The sequence below is a fragment of the Somniosus microcephalus genome, unplaced genomic scaffold, assembly GCF_052327205.1.
Source record: "Somniosus microcephalus isolate GS21.2 unplaced genomic scaffold, FLI_Smic_1.0 unresolved_chr3, whole genome shotgun sequence".
NCBI classification, from domain to species: Eukaryota; Metazoa; Chordata; class Chondrichthyes; order Squaliformes; family Somniosidae; genus Somniosus; species Somniosus microcephalus.
This window is the reverse complement of record NW_028225181.1, coordinates 71,388,841-71,413,842: the sequence shown is the minus strand read 5'-3', so window position 1 is coordinate 71,413,842 and position 25,002 is coordinate 71,388,841. Positions and strand designations below refer to the sequence as shown.

At 50.3% G+C, this 25,002-nt stretch overlaps 1 pseudogene; it reads right to left on the bottom strand.

Moving 5' to 3' along the window:
* The window catches only part of LOC147091950 (uncharacterized), an 85,820-nt pseudogene that overhangs the window by 15,794 nt on the left and 45,024 nt on the right, over window positions 1–25,002 (bottom strand).

Sequence of the window (25,002 nt, the reverse complement as noted above, 5' to 3'; positions counted from 1 at the left end):
GCAGGAGTTCAGGAGGCGGTCAACAGATGGGTCCAAACAATCCCATTTCCTGAGCGGTAACCAAGCTTGTGTATAAGAACAGGCCACTTAAGCCGTTGTCAGTTGGAACAGACTCAAGAAGATCGCGCGTGAATCCACTGTACTTCTATTCTCCAGATTGATGGAATTATCACCCGATCTGTGTTATGCAGCGCTCTTAATAAAGCCTGGAGAGACAATTTGTGTTCTTGTGAGCTTGATTATCTGGTATCCGAAACCCTAGGACTCCCGATCATTAGAGTCAACCTCAGTGTGTGGAAAGGGATTCCCTGGTGTATCCCACCCGCTGACACACCAGAGTGTCCACATTGTGACTGCGGTGGGTCGATTCCACTGTTTCCGATGCCTTTAAACACATCCAGGACTGAACCATGTTAATTCAGGCAACTGGGGCTTGTTAATGTTAAAACCCCAATAACTGGGCTGGATTTTAATATTCTGTCTCAATAAATCAGCTTCGTTAGAAACACACAGTCTATTGAGTCCTTGTTTCTAAGATAAGTCAAGAGCTAATTGATGACTTGTTACAGACATTCCCTCTCCTCAATATCTGTGTCCAGGGGAGAAGCTGAGGGGCTTCTGTTACTTTTGTGGGGTGAATTTTTGTGCTCATCGAGGTTCTGGATGTCGTTATGGGGAAAGGAATATTTTAACATTCTCAGCACCTGGTGTCAACATCAAACACTCCCAGGGCAGCTACAGCACGGGTTAGATACAGAGTAAAGCTCACTCTAAACTGTCCCATCAAACACTCCCAGGGCAGGCACAGCACAGGTTAGATACAGAGTAAAGCTCCTTCTACACTGTCCCATCAAACACTCCCAGGGCAGGTATAGCACGGGTTAGATACAGAGTAAAACTCTGCATACACTGTCTCATCAAACATTCCCAGGGCAGGTACAGCACGGGTTAGATACAGAGTAAAGCTCCCTCTACACTGTCCCATCAAACATTCCCAGGGCAGGTACAGCACGGGTTAGATACAGAGTACAGCTCTGCATACACTGTCCCATCAAACATTCCCAGGGCAGGTACAGCACGGGTTAGATACAGAGTAAAGCTCCCTCTACACTGTCCCATCAAACACTCCCAGAGCTGGTGCAGCACTGACGTTAAGATCTGACAGAGTCGCTCGATTCATCAGGACCTGAATATCGTCGGCCTTTGCACTTGGAAGGAGAGAGCAGCGATCACAGCGCGGACAAACTGTACATGTGTTCCGTGTGTGGACTCGGATTCAGCCAATCACCTGGCCTGGCGAGACACGTGCACCGTCACACCTGGGAGAAACCAGGTAAAGGCGGGGATGGTGAGAAGGGATTCTGTTCCCCGTCCATCGGAAGTTCATCGGCACAGTCACACCGTGGACAGTCCGTTCACCTGCTCCATGTGTAGTAATGGATTTGTTTATCCATTCCACCTGCTGACACACCAGCTTGCTCACCCTGATGGGAGATTGTTTAAATGTTCTGACTGTGCGAAGAGCTTTGAAAGCACCGGGGAGATGAAGGACACCAGCGAGTTCACACTGGAGAGAAACCCTTTAAATGTTCTGACTGTGGGAAGAGCTTTGAAAGCACCGGGGAGATGAAGGGACACCAGCGAGTTCACACTGGAGAGACACCCTTTAAATGTTCTGACTGTGGGAAGAGCTTTGAAAGCACCGGGGAGATGAAGGGACATCAGTGAGTTCACACTGGAGAGAAACCCTTTAAATGTTCTGACTGTGGGAAGAGCTTTGAAAGCACCGGGGAGATGAAGGGACATCAGCGAGTTCACACTGGAGAGAAACCCTTTAAATGTTCTGACTGTGGGAAGAGCTTTGAAAGCACCGGGGAGATGAAAGGACACCAGTGAGTTCACACTGGAGAGAAACCCTTTAAATGTTCTGACTGTGGGAAGAGCTTTGAAAGCACCGGGGAGATGAAGGGACACCAGCGAGTTCACACTGGAGAGAAACCCTTTAAATGTTCTGACTGTGGGAAGAGCTTTAAAAGCTCTAAGAGCCTGAAGAGACACCAGCGTGTTCCCATTGTTCCTGGAATCTTACAGCACAGAAGGAGGTTCTTGGGCCCATTGTGACGGTGCCGCTCTTTGAACGAGCTGTTGAATTTAGTCCCACTCCCCTGCTTTATCCCCAGAACCCTGCAAACTCGTCCTCTTCAAGTACATGTCCAATTGCCTTTGAAAGTTCCTATGGTACCACATAGAAGGCTGGTTAACAAAATTGAGGCTCATGGAATAGGTGGGTCAGCGGCAGCTTGGATAAGGAATTGGCTTAAGGACAGAAAACAGCGAGTTGTGGTAAATGGCTGTTTTTCAAACTGGAGGATGGCAGACAGTGGTGTTCCCCAAGGGTCAGTGCTGGGGCCACTGCTTTTTTTGACATATTTAAATGACCTGGATATTGGAATGCAGAGTAGAATTTCTAAATTTGCCGATGACACCAAACTTGGGGGTTTGACAAACAGTGAGGATGATACCAATCGACTGCAACAGGAGATAGAAAGGCTCGCAGAATGGGCAGACAAGTGGCAGATGGAATTTAGTACAGAGAAGAGCGAGGTGATGTATTTTGGCAGAAGGGACAGGGAGAGGCAATATACACTTAATGGCACAGTTTTAAAGAGTGTGCAGGGACAGAGGGGCCTGGGAGTCAATGTACATAGGTCCCTGAAGGTGGCGGGACATATTGAGAGACTGGTTAACAAAGCATATGGGATCTTGGGCTTCATAAATAGAGGTAATGGCCCAGAAATTCGGCTCTCCCCGGGTGAGTACGCACGGGGTACTCACCCGTCGGCCGAATGGAATTGCCGGTTTCCTGCATGCACTGCGCATGCGCGGGAAACCGGCACTTCCGATCCTCTGAACGAAGGGGTTCAGAGGTTGAACGTGCACGCAGGGAAGGCTGCGCATGCACTTTGAACTTAGGTTTTTGTTACAGGTTTTCACACGAGGTTAACCCTGCAGGATTTACACATTTAAAAAGCAGGCATAAGGCCTGCTTTTTACAAGGTAAGTTTTTTTTTAATTCATTGATGGGATGTGGGCATCGCTGGCTGGCTAGGCCTGCATTTAGTGCCCATCCCTAATTGCCCTTGAGAAGATGGTGGTGAGCCACCTTCTTGAACCGCTGCAGTCCATATGGTGTAGGTACACCCACAATGCTGTTAGGAAGGGAGTTCCAGGATTTTGGCCCAGCGACAGTGAAGGATCGGCGATACTGGTCCAAGTCAGGATGGTGTGTGGCTTGGAGGGGAACTTGTAGGTGGTGATGTTCCCATGCGTCTGCTGCCCTTGTCCTTCTACGTGGTAGAGGTCGCGGGTTCGGAAGGTGCTGTTGAAGGAGCTTTGGCGAGTTGCTGCAGTGCATCTTGTAGATGGTACACACTGCAGCCACAGTGCGCCGGTGGTGGAGGGAGTGAATGTTGAAGGTGGTGGATCAAGCGGGCTGCTTTATCCTGAAAGGTGTCGAGCTTCTTGAGTGTTGGTGGAGCTGCACTCATCCAGGCAAGTGGAGAGTATTCCATCACACTCCTGACTTGTGCCTTGCAGATGGTGGAAAGGCTTTGGGGAGTCAGGAGGTGAGACACTCGCCACAGAATTCCCAGCCTCTGACCTGCTCTTGTAGCCACAGTATTTATATGGCTGGTCCAGTTCAGTTAATTAATTAAAAATTAATTAAAATTAAAACATTTTTTCCACAGGTTTATTATTTTTAAATACTTTAAAGCAAGGTAAGTTTATTTTTAGACCCGCTTTTTTATAAAATTATTTTTTTCAAAAATTTAAATTATTGTTCAAAATAGTTATTTAATGTAATTTATAGTTTATTTAAAAAGTGTGATTTAAAAAAAAAAATTATTTGAAGGTTTACGACTACTTTGGGGCCCGTAGCATTCATAAGTTTTGACAGGTCTTTCTGTCAATCTTATGAATGGGCTTTTCCCTCCTCCGATTGGCTGCCCATGGCTCACGTGATCCCAGGGGACGCATCGCACTAACTACGCCCCTGGGACACGCAAGCACAGCGCGCCGGCAGCTGGGCCAGGCCCCGGAGCGGAATTCCACGGGGCCCTACAGCTCAACTGCCGGCACGCAAGGTAAGTGCAGGTCGGGGGCTTGCACCCGCGGGAAGCCCCCGACCCGAATTTCTGGGCCAATTGAGTACAAAAGTAGAGAAGTTATGCTGAAACTTTATAAAGCTCTGGTTAGGCCACAACTGGAGTATTGCATCCAGTTCTGGTCACCACACTTTAGGAAGGATGTGAAGGCCCTTGAGAGGGTGCAGAGGAGATTTACCGGAATGGGTCCAGGGATGGGGGAATCTTAGCTACAAGGACAGGTTGGAGCAGCTGGATTTGTTTTTATTAGAACAAAGGAGATTGAGGGGTGAAACATAGAAACATAGAAGATAGGAGCAGGAGTAGGCCATTCGGCCCCTCGAGCCTGCTCCACCATTCAATGAGATCATGGCTGATCATCCAAATTCAGCACCCTGTCCCTGCCTTCTCCCCATATCCCTTGATCCCTTTAGCCTCAAGAAACATATCCAACTCCTTCTTGAATATATTTAATGAATTGGCCTCAACTGCCTTCTGTGGTAGAGAATTCCACAGGTTCATCACTCTCTGGGTGAAGAAATTCCTCCTCATCTCTGTCCTAAATGGCTTACCCCTTATCTGTAGATGGTGACCCCTGGTTCTGGACTCCCCGACCATCGGGAACATCTTTCCTGCATCTAGTCTGTCTAGCCCTGCTAGAATTTTATAAGTTTCAATGAGATCCCCTCTCATTCTTCTAAAGTCCAGCGAGTATAAGCCCAATCGACCCAATCTCTCCTCATATGTCACTCCTGCCATCCCAGGTATCAGCCTGGTGAATCTTCGCTGAACTCCTTCCATGGCAAGAACATCCTTCCTCAGATAAGGCGACCAAAACTGCACACAATACTCAAGATGTGGTCTCACCAAGGCCCTGTACAACTGCAGCAAGAAATCCTTGTTCCTGTACTCGAACCCTCTCGCTACGAAGGCCAACATACCATTTGCCTTCTTAACCGCATGCTGCACCTGCATGCTTACCTTCAGCGACTGGTGCACAAGGACACCCAGGTCTCGTTGCACTTCCCCTTCTCCCAATCTATTGCCGTTCAGATAATAATCTGCCTTCCTGTTTTTGCCACCAAAGTGGATAACCTCACATTTATCCACATTATACTGCATCTGCCATGCATCTGTCCAATCACCCAAACTGTCCAAATCATACTGGAGTTTCTTGGCATCCTCCTCACAGCACACACGCCCACCCAGCTTTGTGTCATCTGCAAACTTGGAGATATTACATCTAGTTCTCTCGTCTAGGTCATTAATATGTATTGTGATTTGATCGAGGAGTACAAAAATATGAGGGGTGTGGATAGGCTCGACGTGGAGAGTCTGTTCCCACTAGTTGATGGTACAAGGAGCAGGAGACACAGAATTAAGGTTTTGGGCAAGAGATACAGGGGGGGTTGTGGGGAAAATCTTTTTTACGCAGCGTGTGGTGAGGACCTGCAACTCGCTGCTGACGGAAGTGGTGGAAGCGGAGACACTCAATGATTTCAAGGGGAGACTCGACAGGCACTTGAGGTAAATAAACTTTCAGGGCTGTGGGGCTAGAGCAGGGGAATGGGACTGAGTGGATTGCTCTACAGAGAGCTGGCACGGACTCGATGGGCCGAATGGCCTCCTTTTTCTGCCGTTATGACTCTATGACCTCTACCAACCTAGAAGGACAAGGGCAGCAGGCGCATGGGAACACCACCACCTCCAAGTTCCCCTCCATGTGACATACCCTCCTGACTTGGAAATATATCACCAATCCTTCATCGTCACTGGGTCAAAATCCTGGAACTCCCTCCTGAACAGCACTGCGGGAGAACCTTCACCACACGGACTGCAGCGGTTCAAGAAGGTGGCTCACCACCACTTTCTCAAGGGCAATTAGGGATGGGCAATAAATGCTGGCATTACCAGCGACGCCCAGATCCCATGAACAAATGTTTTAAAAACTACCTGTGGTAAACCACTGTCATACCTGTCTGTGTCTGTATGTGTATTCCACTAGGTACAGGTCTGGACATGCCTCGGCTGACTCCTCCCACTATTCCAGGTATATAAGTGACTACCTCCCAGTCCCTTAGTATTCTGGACGGGTCGACCACTCGAGACAAGACCTTCATTCTTTAGTTAATAAAAGCCTGATTGTTACTCGCTCAACTTCAGTCTTTTGAGTAATTGATGGCGCATCAATTTTATTAACTAAATTTTTTATAATGGAGAAGATCCTCACACCAGCATGCCTGGACCTGGACAGTCGGGAAGCGGACGCTTCCACCAAGTTTGCTCACTGGCTCACGTGCTTCGAGACATTCCTGACTGCCTCCACTGCGGTCGAAACGGATGCGGACAAACTGTCTGTCCTGATCTCCAAGGTGAACCACCGAGTGTACTCAGTCATCCGGGACGCGACCTCGTACACAGCCGCCCTCCAGCTCCTCAAGACCCAGTACACGCGCCCTGTGAACGAAGTATACGCCAGGCACCTTCTGGGGAGTCGCAAGCAACAACCTGGGGAATCGACTGAGGAATACCTCCAAGCACTGTCCGTGCTTGGCCGGGCCTGTGGGTGTAAGGCGGTAACGCCCACTAAGTACATGGAGGAACTGATCCGGGATGCCTTCGTAGCGGGCCACAGGTCCAACTACACCCGACAGCGACTGCTGGAGCAGAGTGACCTCACCCTCGACAAAGCCTCCGACATCGCACTAACGCTGGACGCAGCCTTCCGGGGCATGGATGCCTACTCCTCTGCACCGTGGACGCCGCGGGGAACGACAACCTGGGACACGGTAGGACAGCCCCATAGCACCGTGCCACCCCAGCCACAGCCCAACAACGGCCCAACTACCGCAGCAGTGTCCCAAAGCCAGACAGCAGTATCCCAAGGCCAGAAATGCTACTTCTGTGGCCAGGCCAAACACCCCAGAGCGCGCTGCCCGGCGAAGAATGCAACCTGCTCGGGCTGCGGGAAAAAGGGACACTACGCCAGCGTCTGCAAGGCCAAAGCCACCCCGAACGCCAGCAGCGCCGCGTGTGGGCTGTGCGAGCCGCCATCTTGGGCCTCCCCAGCCATGTGCGAACCACCGCAGCAGCAGCCATCTTGGACGACTCCAGCCACATGGGAATCATGGGCGCCGCCATCTTGGACACCAGCCGGGACGCAGCAGACCGCCAACCCCCCCCCATCTGATACTCGCAGCGACACACCGACCCCTACGCTGGCCTCTGTGACGCTGGACCAAACGAGACCGCACCAGCTAGCTCGGTCCAAAATGGACGTTAAGGTAAACGGCCATGCAATAAACTGCCTTTTTGACTCCGGGAGCACAGAGAGCTTCATCCACCCCGACACGGTGCGGCGTTGCTCTCTCCCAGTCCTGCCTGCGCACCAGCGGATTTCTATGGCCTCCGAGTCCCAGTCAGCGGACATTGGCGGCTACTGCGTGGTGACACTAGTAGTAGACGGGACTGTGTTCAATAATTTTAAACTCCTGGTCCTGCCCGACCTCTGCGCTGCCGTTCTACTGGGGTTGGATTTCCAGTGCCACCTCAAAAGCGTTACGATGGCGTACGGTGGCCCCCTCCCCCCACTCACAGTCCGCAGCCAGCAGCCTCCAAATTGCCCGCCGCGCACTAGATGCAACCTCTCCACACTCAGAGTCCCACCCCCCCCACTGTTTGCTAACCTCACCCCCGACTGTAAGCCCATCGCCACAAAGAGCAGGCGATACAGTGCCGGGGACAGGGTTTTCATCAAAACCGAAGTGGAACGGCTCCTGAAGGAGGGGATTATTGAGGGCAGCTCCAGCCCCTGGCGAGCCCAGGTTGTGGTCGTTAAGACCGGCGAGAAACAACGCCTGGTCATCGACTACAGCCAAACAATAAACTGCTACACCCTGCTGGACGCCTACCCACTCCCCCGCATAGCTGACATGGTCAACCAGATCGCGCAGTACCGCGTCTTTTCGACCATTGACCTGAAATCAGCGTACCACCAGCTCCCCATCAGCCCTGAAGACCGCCAGTATACTGCTTTTGAGGCAAACGGCCGCCTCTATCACTTCCTTAGGGTTCCCTTCGGCGTTACCAACGGGGTGTCCGTCTTCCAAAGGGAGATGGACCGGATGGTCGATCAAAACGAGCTGCAGGCCACTTTCCCTTACCTAGATAATGTGACCATCTGCGGCCATGACTTGCAGGACCATGACGCAAACCTCGAGAAATTCCTCCGCACCGCCCAACTCCTGAACCTGACATATAACAAGGAGAAGTGCATATTCCGCACAGACCGCCTCGCCATCCTTGGCTGTGTTGTAGAACACGGGGTCATCGGTCCCGACCCGGACCGGATGCGTCCCCTTATGGAACTCCCACTGCCCCACTGCCTAAAAGCTCTGAAGAGGTGCCTAGGGTTTTTTTCCTACTACGCTCAGTGGGTCCCCTACTATGCAGACAAAGCCCGTCCGCTGATCAAGTCCACCTCTTTTCCCGTGACGGCAGAGGCCCGCTTAGCCTTCCACCGTATCAAGGAAGACATTGCCAAAGCCACCATGCATGCAGTGGACGAATCCATCCCCTTCCAGGTGGAAAGCGATGCGTCCGACTTCGCTCTGGCCGCCACCCTTAATCAGGCGGGGAGACCTGTGGCATTCTTCTCACGAACCCTCCAGGGCCCGGAGACCAGACACTCCGCGGTCGAGAAGGAGGCCCAGGCTATCGTGGAGGCTGTGCGTCATTGGAGGCACTACCTGGCCGGAAAACGATTTACCCTGCTCACTGACCAGCGTTCAGTTGCTTTTATGTTCAACAACAAGCAGAGGGGCAAAATCAAAAATGACAAGATCTTGAGGTGGAGAATCGAACTTTCCACCTACAATTACGAGATCTTGTACCGGCCTGGGAAGCTCAATGAACCCCCAGATGCCCTATCGCGTGGCACCTGCGCCAGCGCGCAGATCGATAGGCTGAGGGCCCTCCACAATGACCTCTGCCACCCGGGGGTCACCAGGTTCTTCCACTTCATCAAGGCCCGCAACCTGCCTTACTCCATTGAGGAGGTCAGGACCATGACCAAGAACTGCCAAGTCTGCGCTGAGTGCAAACCGCACTTTTATAGACCAGACAGAGCCCACCTGATAAAAGCCACTCGCCCTTTCGAACGCCTGAGCGTCGATTTTAAAGGGCCTCTCCCCTCCTCCGACCGCAATGTGTACTTCCTCAACATCATTGACGAGTACTCCCGGTTCCCGTTCGCTATCCCCTGCCCGGACATGACCAGTGCCACGGTCATTAAATGTCTGAACAGCCTCTTCACCCTGTTCGGTTTCCCCAGCTATATCCATAGCGACCGGGGCTCATCGTTTATGAGCGACGAACTCCGCCAGTACCTGCTCGCTAGGGGTATAGCCACAAGCAGGACCACCAGTTACAACCCCCGGGGGAACGGACAGGTGGAAAGAGAGAATGCAACTGTTTGGAAGGCTGCCCTACTAGCCTTAAAGTCTAGGGGCCTTCCGACCTCCCGCTGGCAGGAGGTGCTCCCCGATGCGCTCCACTCGATTCGGTCACTTCTCTGCACTGCCACCAATGCCACCCCTCACGAGAAAATGTTTGTCTTCCCAAGGAAGTCCACATCGGGGACATCGTTACCGCCATGGCTGACGTCCCCAGGGCCGGTACTACTGAGAAGACACGTGAGGGCCAATAAAACGGACCCCCTGGTCGAGAGGGTCGACCTCCTCCACGCCAACCCCCAGTACGCTTACATTGCGTACCCGGACGGGCGGGAGGACAGTCTCCATACGAGACCTCGCACCCTCGGGGACCGCTGTAACCCACTACCCATTACCACCCCCCCCCACGACCCGATATCCAACCCCAGCAGCCGGCTCGCCTTGGACCGTCACCCACGAGGACTACACTCCAGGGCCCCAGCCTACACGGGACGCGACGCCGGAAGCTCCACCACCCCTGCCGTCGCCACGTCGATCACAGCGGCAGACAAGACCTCCGGAGAGACTCCAATACACGAACTTTTAAATACACTTCACCCCGCCGGACTCATTTTTAAACAAGGGGTGAATGTGGTAAACCACTGTCATACCTGTCTGTGTCTGTATGTGTATTCCACTAGGTACAGGTCTGGACATGCCTCGGCTGACTCCTCCCACTATTCCAGGTATATAAGTGACTACCTCCCAGTCCCTTAGTATTCTGGACGGGTCGACCACTCGAGACAAGACCTTCATTCTTTAGTTAATAAAAGCCTGATTGTTACTCGCTCAACTTCAGTCTTTTGAGTAATTGATGGCGCATCACTACCTCCCTCATTTTGTCCGTATATTTTCCTTTCCTGCCTTTTCTCTTCCTGCCTTTCCTCTCCACGTCTCTCTCTAATTGGCTGCTACATTACATTCCTACATGACCACACTTCAGAAGTCCTGCAATTGCTGCACAGCGCTTGGAGATGTCCTGAAATTGTGAAAGGTGCGATACATATTCAAGATCTTTCTTTCTTCGTACTTACCTTCCCCCCTCCTGTCTCATTTTTGAAATGTCAATGTTTCTTATCATCACTCACTTTCTCCTCAAATTCTTTCTTCTCATCTCCTTCGTTTGTCTCTTTCTTACTTTGATCTTTAGTTTTGTTTTTTCCTTGTCTCTCATTTATTTCGAATGTCCTGTGTCGCTTCCCTTATTACTCTCACTATTACCTCAATGCTAATCAATCGGGTGGGAAACTCTCCACTGGCTGGAGTCAGACCGAGCACAAAGGAAGATGGTTGTGGTGGTTGGAGGTCAATCATCACAGCCCCAGGATATCGCTGCAGGAGTTCCTCAGGGCAGTGTCCTCGGCCCAACCATCTTCAACTGCTCCATCAGTGACCTTCCCTCCATCATAAGGTCAGAAGTGGGGATGTTCGCTGATGACTGCACAGTGTTCAGTTCCATTCTCAACTCCTCAGATAATGAAGCCGTCCATGCCCGCATGCAGCAAGACCTGGACAACATTCAGGCTTGGGCTGATAAGTGGCAGGTAACATTCGCACCACGCAAGTGCCAGGCAATGACTATCTCCAACAAGTGAGCACCTAACCACCACCCCTTGACATTCAACGGCATTACCATCGCTGAATCCCCCACCATCAACATCCTGGGGGTCACCATTGGCCAGAAACTTAACTGCACCAGCCACATAAATACTGTGGCTACAAGAGCAGGTCAGAGGCTGGGTATTCATGGCGAGTGTCTCACCTCCTGACTCCCCAAAGCCTTTCCACCATCGACAAGGCACACGTCAGGAGTGTGATGGAATACTCTCCACTTGCCTGGGTGAGTGCAGTTCCAACAACACTCAAGAAGCTCGACACCATCCAGGACAAAGCAGCCCACTTGATTGGCACCCCATCCGCCACCTTAAACATTCACTCCCTCCACCACCGGCACACCGTGGCTGCAGTGTGTACTGTCAACAAGATGCACTGCAGCAACTTGCCAAGGCTTCTTCGGCAGCACCTCCCAAACCCACGACCTCTTCTACCTAGAAGGACAAGGGCAGCAGGTGCATGGGAACACCTGATAGAATACATATATCCCTGAAGGCAGCAGGACAGGTAGATAAGGTGGTTAAAAAGGCATATGGGATACTTGCCTTCATTAGCTGAGGCATAGAATAAAAGAGCAGGGAGGTTATGATGGAGCTGTAAAAAATGCTAGTTAGGCCACAGCTGGAATACTGTGTGCAGTTCTGGTCGCCACACTATAGGAGGGATGTGATTGCATTGGAGAGGGTGCAGAGGAAATTCACCAGGATGTTACCTGGGCTGGAGTGCTTCAGCTATGAAGAGAGACTGGACAGGCTGGGGTTCCTTTCCTTAGAGCAGAGAAGGCTGAGGGGGGACCTGATTGAGGTGTACAAAATTATGAGGGGCATAGATAGAGTAGATAGATAGAAAGGAACTTTTCCCCTTAGTAGAGGGGTCAATAACCAGGGGGCATAGTTCCAAGGTAGGGGCAGGAAGTTTAGAGGGGATTTGAGGAAAAACTTTTTCACCCAGAGGGTGGTTGGAATCTGTAACTCACTGCCTGAAAGGGTGGTCGAGGCAGGAACCCTCACAACATTCAAGAAGCATTTGGATGAGCACTTGAAATGCCATAGCATACAGGGCTACGGACCAAATGCTGGAAAATGGGATTAGATTAGACAGGGCTTGATGGCCAGTGCAGACACAATGGGCTAAAGGGCCTCTCTCTGTGCTGTATAACTCTATGACTCTATGACCACCAACTCCAAGTCAAACACCATTCTGACTTGGAAGTATATTGCCATTCCTTCATCGGCGCTGGGTCAAAGTCCTGGAACTCGCTCCCTAACAGCACTGTGGGAGTACCTTCACCACACGGACAGCAGCGGTTCAAGAAGGCGGCTCACCACCACCTTCTCAAGGGCAATTAGGGATGGGCAATAAATGCTGGCCTTGCCAGCGACGCCCACATCCCATGAACGAATTTAAAAAAACTTCATCCCATAACACGCGTACAAGGGCTCAGTAATGTTTAATTCATCAGAAAAAGACAAAGTACAACAACAAACTGGTCAGCTTAACAGAATCTCATCATATTTATGAGGCCACAAACTTAAAATAGTCACTAATAAATGCAGGAGGGAATTCAGGAGAAATGTCTTTACCCAGAGAATGGTAGAAAGGGGAACTCGCTACCACAAGGAAGATTGAGGTGAACAGCACAGATGGATTTATGGGGAAGCCACACGAGGGAGAAAGGAATGGGAGGATGTGTTGATTGGGTTAATTGAAGTAGGGTGGGTGTGGAGCATAAACACTGGCATGGACCAGTTGGGCCGAATGGCCTGTTTCTGTGCTGTACATTCTATGTAACACCATGAACAGTCAATCAAAGGGAATCATCAGCACAACAGTCTTAAAGATTAAACAGCAGTCCAAGAATTTATAAAACATTCATCCATTCCACGTTCATGTCGCCCCAGCTACAGAACAGTGTGAACTCGCTGATGTGTCAGTAGGTGGGATGACTGAGTGAATCCCTTCCCACACACGGAGCAGGTGAACGGTCTCTCCCCAGTGTGAACTCGCTGGTGTCTCTTCAGATCCCCAGAGGTTTTAAAGCTCTTCCCACAGTCAGAGCATTTAAACGGTCTCTCATCAGTGTGAACAAGTTGGTGTCCGCTCAGATTCTCAGAGGTTTTAAAGCTCTTCCCACAGTCAGAGCATTTAAACGGTCTCTCATCAGTGTGATATCGCTGGTGTCCGCTCAGCTCCCCTGAGGTTTTAAAGCTCTTTCCACAGTCAGAACATGTAAACGGTCTCTCATCAGTGTGATATCGCTGGTGTCTGCTCATCTCCCCAGAGGTTTTAAAGCTCTTCCCACAGTCAGAGCATTTAAATGATCTCTCATCAGTGTGAACTCGCTGGTGTCCATTCAGATCCCCAGAGGTTTTAAAGCTATTCCCACAGTCAGAGCATTTAAACAGTCTCTCATCAGTGTGAACAAGTTGATGTCCGCTCAGATTCCCAGCACTTTTAAAGCTCTTCCCACAAACAGAACATGTAAATGGTCTCTCATCGGTGTGAACTCGCTGGTGTACCTTCAGATCACCAGAGGTTTTAAAGCTCTTCCCACAGTAAGAGCATTTAAACGGTCTCTCATCGGTGTGAACTCGCTGGTGTTGCTTCAGATCCCTGGAGCATTTGAAGCTCTTCCCACATTCAGAGCATTTAAATGGTCTCTCATCAGTGTGATATCGCTGGTGTCCATTCAAATCCCCAGAGGTTTTAAAGCTCTTCCCACAGTCAGAGCATTTAAACGGTCTCTCATCAGTGTGATATCGCTGGTGTCTGCTCAGAATCCCAGCGCTTTTAAAGCTCTTCCCACAGTCAGAGCATTTAAATGGTCTCTCATCGGTGTGAACTCGCTGGTGTCTCTTCAGATCCCCAGAGGTTTTAAAGCTCTTCCCACAGTCAGAACATTTAAATGGGCTCTCATCAGTGTGATATTGCTGGTGTCTCAACAGGTTGGATGACTGAGTGAATCCCTCCCCACACACGGAGCAGGTGAATGGTCTCTCCCCAGTGTGAACTCGCTGGTGTGTCAGAAGATGCGAAGGCCAATTGAATCTCTTCCCACACACGGAGCAGGTGAATGGCCTCTTTCCTGCTCTCTCCAGCTGGTGTCTCGTCAGCTCCTCGGACATTTGAAAGCTTTCCCCACAGTCGGAATGTTTCACCGGCCTCTCCCCAATGTGAACTCGCTGGTGTGCCAGCAGATTCGAGGACCGAGTGAATCTCTTCCCACACACGGAACAGGTGAACAGAATCTCTCCTGCTCTCTCCAGCTGGTGCCTCTTCAGATCCTGGGACCTTTTAAATCTCTTCCCACAGTCAGAACATTTAATCGGTCTCTCATCACTATCAACAAGCTGGTGTCTCAGGAGGGTGGAAGAATGAGAGAATCGCTTCAAAAACACGGAGCAGGTCAACGGTCTCTCATCAGTGTGGACAAGCTGGTGCCTCAGCAGCACAGAGGGTGCAATTAATTCCTGCCCACACACGGAGCGGGTTAAAGGTCCCTCCCTCGTGTGAACTTGCTGGTGTATCATCGGAGCGGATGGCCGAGTGAATCCCTGCCCACACACGGAGCGGGTTAAAGGTCCCTCCCTCATGTGATCTTGCTGGTGTATCATTGGAGCAGATGACTGAGTGAATCCCTTCCCACACACGGGGCCCGGGTTTCCCCCAGTGTGTGGCCACTGGTGTCGCTTCAGGTATTTGTAGATTTTGAAGCTCTTTCAGAACATTTAAAAAGGTCTCTCCCCAGTGTGAACTCACGGGTGTGCCAGCAGATTGGAGGAGCGACTGAATCAGGTCCTGAGGAATCGCGTAACTCTGTCAGATCTTGACGTGATGTTTGGTCTGAGCTTCCTGTCTGTAAATGCTCCACTTCTAAAACCCTGTAAAAGGAGTGTAGAAAGGGTAAGGAGGGAGCAGGAACTTTTTTGGCTTCTTTTGCCTCAAAGAACAAACAGGGTAGAGCCGGTCCCACTGACGTCCAGCCGTGCCCACAATAACCAGCGGGCCAGAAACAGCCCAATCCACCTCACTGACTTGGTCCTGAAGTCAAATCAAGTCTCATTAAAGTCTCATCAAATGACATCCTTTGTGACTGTGACAAAGGTAAACTATCCCTCCTCATCCTTCCTGACTTGTCTGCAGCCTTTGACACGATTGACCACTCCATCCTTCTCCAACGCCTCTCTACCGTTGTCCAGCTGGGTGGGACTGCACTCGCCTGGTTCCATTCTTATCTATCTAATCATAGCCACAGAATCACCTGCAACGGCTTCTCTTCCCGCTCCCGCATCGTTACCTCTGGTGTCCCCCAAGGATCTATCCTTGGGCCCCTCCTATTTCTCATCTAAATGCTGCCCCTTGGCGACATCATCCGAAAACACAGCGTCAGTTTCCACATGTACGCTACTTCCTCCCCACCACTTCTCTCGACCCCTCAACAGCGTCTAAATTGTCAGACTGCTTGTCCGATATCCAGTTCTGGATGAGCAGAAATTTTCTCCAATTAAATGTCGGGAAGACCGACTGGCTCCATCCCTCTCATCATCTGTCTGAGGCTGAACCAGACCGTTCACAACCTTGGTGTCATATTTGACCCTGAAATGAGCTTCCGACCCCATATCCGCAGCATCACTAAGAGCGCCTCCTTCCCCCTGGGTAACATGGCCCGTCTTGGCCCCCTGCCTCAGCTCATCCGCTGCTGAAACCCTCCCCCGGCCCTTTGTCATCTCTAGACTTGACTATTCCAACACACTCCTGGCTGGCCTCCCACATTCCAGCCCACGTCACCTTGAGCTCATCCAAAACTGACCGTACTGTGACCCCACCCACTCCCCCTACTCCGCATGCGCCGCCGGCCGCCAGACTGCGCATGCTTGGCAGGACCACGGCTCCCGAGGATCAGCCGGCACCGCGCCTGCGCACAGACCCCGCATTCTGGGTCGGCCCGGGCAACCGCCAAAGTCCGGATCACCAGCGGAAAGTGAGTTTTATGAGTTTATTTTATATATAGCGCAGAGAAGCGCGGTCGGGGAGATAAATAAACAGAAAATACAAACCGCACCGTCCCAGCGCCCTCCCGGCACTGAGCGGAGCGGACTGAGCGGCCACAGCCCCTTGTCTTCTGCAGGGAGCCGGACTGGGGCACGTCATCAACTCCACGGCGATGACCGACGTCAACTCCGACCAATAGGGAGGCAAGTGGAATGCAGCAGAAATAACAGAATTGTGGAAATACTCAACAGGCCAGTCAGCATCCGTGGAGAGAGAAACAGAGTTAATGTTTCAGGTCTGGGACCCTTCATCAGAACTGGAAAAAGCTGGAAATGTAACAGATTTTAAGCAGGCGCAGAGACAGGGGGGTGGGGTTTAGGAGGGGAGGAAGGAATTGAAAGAACATGCTGTGAAAATGTTGCAAATGGGAATGGCAAAAATCATACTGCATGAAAAATGGGGGCAGGGATTATTATCTGAAATTGTTGAACTTGATGTTGTAAAGTGCCTAATCGAAAGATGAGGTGCTGTTCCTCGAGCTTACGTTGAGCTTCATTAGAACAATGTATTAGGCCGAGGACAGAGAGATCAGAGTGGGAGTGAAGCGGAGAATTAAAGTGACAGGCGACCGGAAGCTCAGGGTCACCCTTACGGACTGAACGGAGGTGTTCCGCAAAGCGGTCGCCCAATCTGCATTTGGTCTCCCCAATGTAGAGGAGACCGCATCGTGAGCAGCGAATACAGTATATTAAATTGCAAGAAGTACAAGTAAATCGCTGTTTCACCTGGAAGGGGTGTTTGGGGCCCTGAATAGTGGGGAGGAGGTAAAAGGGCATGTGTTGCATCTCCTGTGCTTGCACGGGTAGGTGCCAGGTGAAGGAGAAGGGCTGTTGCAGGTGATTGAGGAGTGGACCAGGGTGTCGCGGAGGGAGCGGTCCCTTCGGAATGCTGAAAGGGGAGGTGAGGGGAAGATGTGTTCGGTGGTGGGATCATGTTGGAGGATGATCCGTTGAATGTGGAGGCTGGTGGGGTGAAAGGTAAGGACAAGGAGAACCCTATTGTAGTGAGAGGGTTTGAGTACAGGAACAAGGATGTCTTGCTGCAGTTATTCAGGGCCTTGGTGAAACCACATCTTGAGTACTGTGTGCAGTTTTGGTCGCCTTATCTGAGGAAGGATGTTCTTGCTATGGAAAGAGTTCAGCAAAGATTCAACAGGCTGATACCTGGGATGACAGGAATGACGTATGAGGAGAGATTGGGTCGATTGGGCTTGTACTCGCTGGAGTTTAGAAGAATGAGAGGGGATCTCATTGAAATTTATAAAATTCTAACAGGACTGGACAGACTAGATGCAGGAAGGATGTTCCCGATGGTCGGGGAGTCCAGAACCAGGGGTCACAGTCTAAGGATAAGGGGTAGGCCATTTAGGACAGAAATGAGGAGGAATTTCTTCACCCAGAGAGTGGTGAACCTGTGGAATTCTCTACCACAGAAGGCAGTAGCGGCCAATACATTAAATATATTCAAGAAGGAGTTGGATATATTTCTTAAGGTTAAAGGGATCAAGAGGTATGGGGAGAAAGCAGGAACTGGGTACTGAATTTGGATGATCAGCCATGATCGCATTGAATGGCGGAACAGGCTCGAGGGGCCGAATGGCCTACTCCTGCTCCTATCTTCTATGTTTCTATGTTTCTCGTGGTTCTGGGAGGGAGGGGAAGGGGTGAGAGCAGAAGTGCGGGAAATAGAACGGACACAGTCAAGGGCCGAGTCAACCACAGTAGAGGGGAATCCTCGGTTGAGGAAAAAGGAAGATATGTCGGAAGCACTGGTATGGAAGGTGGCACCTTCAGAACAGACGCAGCGGAGATGGAGAAGCTGATTTTCAGGCCCCAGTTGCTGCACAGGTTGGTTGAAATGATCCACAGTAATGGCGGCTGCTACCCCCACAAGACCCCGCGCTCCAGAAAGCGCTCCGGCCGCCGCGCTGAGTTGTGGCTGACACCGCGCATGCACTCCATGGCCCCGCCCTCTCCTGCTCCGCAGGCGCCCGGCCCGCACTGCGCGTGCTCAGCACACACCCTAGGCCCCTGTCAGTCATCCTCCCCCGTGCCTGCGCGCTATGGCCCCGCCCTCTCCTGCTCCACAGGCGCCCGGCCCACACTGCGCGTGCTCAGCACACACCCTAGGCCCCTGTCAGTCATCCTCCCCCGCGCCTGCGCGCTGGGCCCGAGCTCCAGGCTGCCGCGCGGTGTTGGTGAAGAGCCGCAATCAGTGAGGGAAAATGAGTTTCCCCCCAGATCTGATTGAGATCAGAGGAGGGGTGAGAATAAAGCGGAATCCAAACCTGAAAGTCCGCCGATCGGGGCCCCGAGCGGAGCTTAGAAGAGAGGTGGCAGTGAACCAATCCTAGAAGATCTTCTGTTGTTATCCCCAAGCGGAGATTCTTCCGTTTGGCGGAACGCACTCCACGGACACGTGATCCGGGCCCAGGGCCTGATTGACGGGAGCTACCGGCCAATAGGGAGTGAGCGGGCGGGTCCTCCAACCAAATGGGGGAGCCTGAGGGGCGGGACTTGCGCCGGCTGATTGGGACAGAGGAGGCTGACGGGAGATTTAATTTAAATTAATTTCCCGCCTGCTCCAACCGCCCACCCTGCAACGTCATGACGTCGCCGGCGTGCACTGACTGACACTGAGCTCTCCACCAATGAGCGAAGGGAGGCTGAGCCTGGAGGACCGACCGAGGGGCTTTGGTCCTCCAACCAATCGCGGCGGAGGAGGAGGTGGGACCTGGAACCGGCTCATTGGACGGATCGGCCCGCCGCCATTTTGTAAAGGGGCTCAGGATCTGTGAGCCTGGGAACGTTTATTTTTAATGTTCCTTTCACATTTTACAGCTCAAACTAATTTTGTTTTGCATCAGATACTTTTTATTTAAAAAAGTTCATTTTTAAATTGATGAAAGAAGAAACCCTGTGGAACAAATACTTGTGAGTAAAAATATTTCTTCTCCCTGAATTAATTTTCTTAATATTAATTTTCAGCCTTGTTAATTATTAATTTCAAGCATTTAAGAGAAATATGGGAGTGGTGGGGGTTTCTCTTAAAGGGACAGGCACTCTCTTTTTCTATGTGATGTTCATTAAAGGGACCGCGTCCCCGTGGATGACTGATTTTAAAGGGACAGCGTCGCCCTTTTTATAATGTATATGTAAGAGACTGACATTTAAAGTAGGGCAAATCCCCTGCTCCCGTGAGTGCTTGGCGAGAAATCAGGTGCTGTTTGCACTCGCCCCCTCCCAATTTTCTGCGAAGGGACAGAAAGCAGAAAGTAGTGGTGAACGGTTTCTTTTCAGACTGGAGGGAGGTAAACAGTGATGTTCCCCAGGGGTCGGTATTAGGATCAATGTTCCCTCTTTTTTTTTTAAGTGCGTGGCCCCTTTTAACGGGCTGTGCGGCCCATTCAAATTGCCACGCATGCGCGTTTTTTCCATTTAAAGGCGGTGACCTCCAGACCGCTGCGTGGCCGCGCAACTTAACGCGAACATTAATTCGGACCACTGCTTTTTTTGACGTATATTAATGACTTGGACTTGGGGATACAGGGCAAAATTTCAAAGTTTGCAGATGACACAAAACTATTAAATGTAGCAAACAATGAGGATAGTAACAGACTTCAGGAGGAGGAGAAATTTACGAGAATGAGACCAGGGATGAGGGACTTGAGTTACGTGGAGAGACGGGAGAAGCTGGGGTTGTTCTCCTTCGAGCAGAGAAGATTAAGAGGAGATTTGATAGAGTTGTTGAAAATCAGGATGGATTTTGAGAGAGTAAATAAGGAGAAACCGTTTCCAATGGCTGAAGGGACAGAAACCAGATTTAAGGCGATTGGCAAAAGAACCAGAGGTGACATGAGGAAACAGATTTTTACACCAAGTTGTTGTGATCTGGAATGCACTGCCTGAAAGGGCTGTGGAAGCAGATTCGATATTAAAATTCAAAAGAGATTGAGATAAATACTTGAAGGGAAAACATTTCTAGGGCTTTGGGGAAAGAGCAGGGGGAGTGGGATTAATTGGATCGCTCTTTCAAAGAGCCGGCACAGGCACGATGGGCCGAATGGCCTCCTTCTGTGCTGTATCATTCTATGATGCTATTCTACACAGACACACACACATACAGTCAGACAGACACACAGACACAGATACTAAAATACAGTCAGACACACACATTTTTTCTGCATGAACTTTTATTATTAATTTCAAAGACTTCAAGAAAAAGATGGGAGTGGTGGACGAAGGGCTCTTAAAGGGACAGGGACTCTCCTTTTCAATGTGATTTTCATTAAAGGGACCGAGTCACTCCTTGCCTGTGGAGGACCAATTTTAAAAGGACAGCATCTCGAAATCAGGTGCTGTCTGCGTGTGCACCACCTCCTCCCAATTTCCTGCCAAGCGATCCCTGCGGACACCACTCCACTCCAGGAGTGGCTCCTAGAATCATACAGCACAGAAGGAAGCCATTCAGCCCATCGTGCCTGTGCCGGCTCTTTGAAAGAACTCTCCATTTAGTCCCACTCCCCCTGCTCTGTCCCCAGAGCCCTGAAAATGTTTCCCCTTCAAGTATTTATCCAATTCCCCATTGAACGTTATTATTGACTCTGCTTCCACCGCCCTTTCAGGCAGCGCATTCCAGATCACAACAACTCGCTGCGTCAATAAAATTCTCCTCACCTCGCCGCTGGTTCTTTTGTCAATGACCTTATATCTGTGTCCTCTGGTTACCGACCCTCCTGCCACTGGAAACAGTTTCTCCTTATAAGCTACAGCTATACAAAGCCTGGTTAGACCCCAGAGAGTCATAGAGTCATACGGCACAGAAGGAGGCCATTCGGCCCATCGAGTCCGTGCCGGCTCTCTGTAGAGCAATCCAGTCAGTCCCACTCCCCCGCTCTATCCCTGTAGCCCTGCAAGTTTATTTCCCTCAAGTGCCTATCCAGTCTCCCCTTGAAAACATTGAGTGTCTCCGCTTCCAGCACTTCCGTCGGCAGCGAGTTCCAGGTCCTCACCACTCACTGCGTAAAAAAGTTTTTCCTCACATCCCCCCTGTATCTCTGGCCCAAAACCTTAAATCTGTGTCCCCTAGTCCTTGTACCATCAACTAGTGGGAACAGCCTTTCCCCGTCTAGCCTATCCAAACCCGTCACAATCTTGTACACCTCTATCAAATCACCCCGCAACCTCCTTTGCTCTAATGAAAACAAATCCAGCTTCTCCAACCTGTCCTTGTAGCTAAGACCCCCCATCCCCGGAACCATTCTGGTAAATCTCCTCTGCACCCTCTCAAGGGCCTTCACATCCTTCCTAAAGTGTGGTGACCAGAACTGGACACAATACTCCAGTTGTGGCCTAACCAGCGCTTTATAAAGGTTCAGCATAACTTCTCTACTTTTGTACTCAATACCTCTATTTATGAAGCCCAAAGATCCCATATGCTTTGTTAACCACTCTCTCAATATGTCCCGCCACCTTCAGGGACCTACGCACAGTAACTCCCAGGAGCTCCCTGGAGCACTGTGTACAGTTCTGGGCACCGCACCTCAGAAAGGATATATTGGCCTTGGAAGGGGTGCAGCACAGATTCACCAGAATGTTACCCAGGCTCCAAGGGTTAGATTATGAGGGAGAGATTACATAAACTAGGCTTGTATTCCCTGGAATCTAGAAGGTTAAGGAGTGATTGAGGATTTTAGGATTTTGAAAGGAATTGGTAGAGTAGATAGAGAGAAACTTTTTCCGCCGGTGGGGGAGTCGAGGACAAGGGGACATCACCTTAAAATCAGAGCCAGGCCATTCAGGAGAGAAGTTGGGAAACACTTCTTCACACAAAGGGTGGTAGAAGTGTGGAACCCTCTCCCACAGAAAGCAGTCGATGCCAGCTCAATTAATCATTTAAAATCCCAGAGCGATAGATTTTTGCTGGACAAGGGAGCAAAGGGATATGGAGCCAAGGCAGGTGGGTGAAGTTAAGACACAGATCGGCCATGAGCTCATTGAATGGCGGAACAGGCTGGAGGGGCTGAATGGCCTCCTCCTGTTCCCATGCTCCTATTTACTCTATCAAAACCCTTCCTGTTTTGAACACCTCTATTAAATCTCCGCTGCACCTTCTCTGCTCCAAGGAGAACAAGCCCAGCTTCTCCAGTCTCTCCACGTAACTGAAATCCTCTGTGTATTTGTCGTGGGGCAGCAGGCTATAGCAAACAGCTTTCTTAAGAACATAAGAAATAGGAGCAGGAGCAGGCCATTCGGCCCTTCGAGCCTGCTCCGCCATTCAATAAGATCATGGCTGATCATCTACCTCATCTCCACCTTCCCGCCCGATCCCCATATCCCTTGATTCCCCATGAGTCCAAAAATCTATCGATCTCAGCCTTGATTATACTCAATGACTGAACCTCCACAGCCCTCTGGGGCAGAGAATTCCAAAGATTCACCACCCTCTGAGTGAAGAAATTTCTCCTCATCTCAGTCCTAAATGGCCGACCCCTTATTCAGAGACTGTGACCCCTGGTTCTAGACTCCCCAGTCAGGGGAAACAATCTCCCAGCATCTACCCTGTCGAGCCCTGTAAGAATTTTACATGTTTCAATGACATCACCTCTCATTCTTCAAAATTCCTGGGAATATAGGCCTAGACTCCACAATCTCTCCTCATAGGACAATCCCCCCATCCCAGGAATCAGTCTGGTGAACATTTGTTGCACTCCCTCTAAGGCAAGTATATCCTTCCTTAGGTAAGGAGACCAAAACTGTACACAATACTCCAGGTGTGGTCTCACCAAGGCCCTGTATAATTGCAGTAAGACTTCTTCACTCTTATACTCCAATCCTCTTGTAATAAAGACTAACGTACCATTAGCTTTCCTAATTGCTTGCTGCACCTGTGTGTTAAGATGAGAAATAACAAAGGCAAGAAGTCACTTGTGGGAGTGGTGTACAGGCCCCCAAACAGGAACCACATGGTAGGATGGAGTATAAAGGAAGAAATAATGGGAGCTTGTCAGAAAGGTATGGCAATAATCATGGGAGATTTTAATCTACATATAGACTGGAAAAATCAGATGGGCAAAGGTAGCCGAGATGAGGAGTTCATAGAATGTTTTCGGGGTAGTTTCTTTGAACAGCATGTTCTGGAGCAAACCAGAGAGCAGGCTATACATAGAAACATAGAAGATAGGAGCAGGAGTAGGCCATTCAGCCCCTCGAGCCCGCTTCGCCATTCAATGAGATCATGGCTGATCATCCAAATTCAGTACCCGGTCCCTGCTTTCTCCCCATACCACTTGATCCCTTTAGCCTTACGAAATATATCCAACTCCTTCTTGAATATATTTAATGTATTGGCCTGCACTGCCTACTGTGGTAGAGAGTTCCACAGGTTCACCACTCCCTGGGTGAAGAAATTCCGCCTCATTTCTGTCCTAAATGGCCTACCCTTTTTCCTTAGACTGTGTCCCCTGGTTCTGGACTCCCCGACCATCGGGAACATCCTTCCTGCATCTGTTCTGTCCACTCCTGTCAGAATTTTATAAGTTTCAATGAGATCACCTCTCATTTTTCTAAACTCCAGTGAGTACAAGCCCAATCGACCCAATCTCTCCTCATACGTCATTCCTCCCATCCCAGGTATCAGCCTGGTGAGTCTTCGCTGAACTCCCTCCATGGCAAGAACATCCTTCCTCAGATAAGGCGACCAAAACTGCACACAATACTCAAGATGTGGTCTCACCAAGGACCTGTACAACTGCAGCAAGACATCCTTGTTCCTGTGCTCAAACCCTCTCACTACGAAGGCCAACATACCATTTGCCTTCTTAACCGCCTGCTGCACCTGCATGCTTACCTTCAGCAACTGGTGCACAAGGACACCCAGGTCTCGTTGCACTTCCCCTTCTCCCAATCTATTGCCATTTAGATAATAATCTGCCTTCCTGTTTTTGCCACCAAAGTGGATAACCTCACATTTATCCACGTTATATTGCATCGGCCATGCTTCTGCCCAATCACCCAACATGTCCAAATCATCCTGGAGATTCTCGACATCCTCCTCACAGCACACACACCCACCCAGCTTTGTGTCGTCTGCAAATTTGGAGATATTACATCTAGTTCCCTTGTCTAGATCATTAATAAATATTGTGAATAGCTGGGATCCAAGGACCGATCCCTGCGGTACCCCACTAATCACTGCCTGCCACTCGGAAAAAGACTCGTTTATTCCAACTCTGCTTTCTGTCTGCCAACCAGTTCTCTATCCAAGTCAATACCTTGCCCCCAATCCCATGTGCCTTAACTTTACACGCTAATCTCTTATGCGGGACCTTATCGATGGCCTTCTGAAAGTCCAGATACACCACATCCACTGGTTCTCCCTTATCTATTTTACCAGTTACATCCTCAAAAAATTCCAGTAGATTAGGCAAGCATGATTTACCTTTTGTAAATCCATGTTGACTTTGTCCGATCCTGTCACTTTTTTCCAAGTGCTCTGCTATTACATCTTTTATAATGGACTCTAGCATTTTCCCCACTACCGATGTCAGGCTTACCGGTCTGTAATTCCCCGCTTTCTCTCCACCACCTTTTTTGAATAGTGGGGTAACATTAGCTACCCTCCAATCCATGGGTACTGTTCCAGATTGCATCGAATGTTGGAAGATGATCAGCAATGCATCTACTATTTCTAGGGCCACT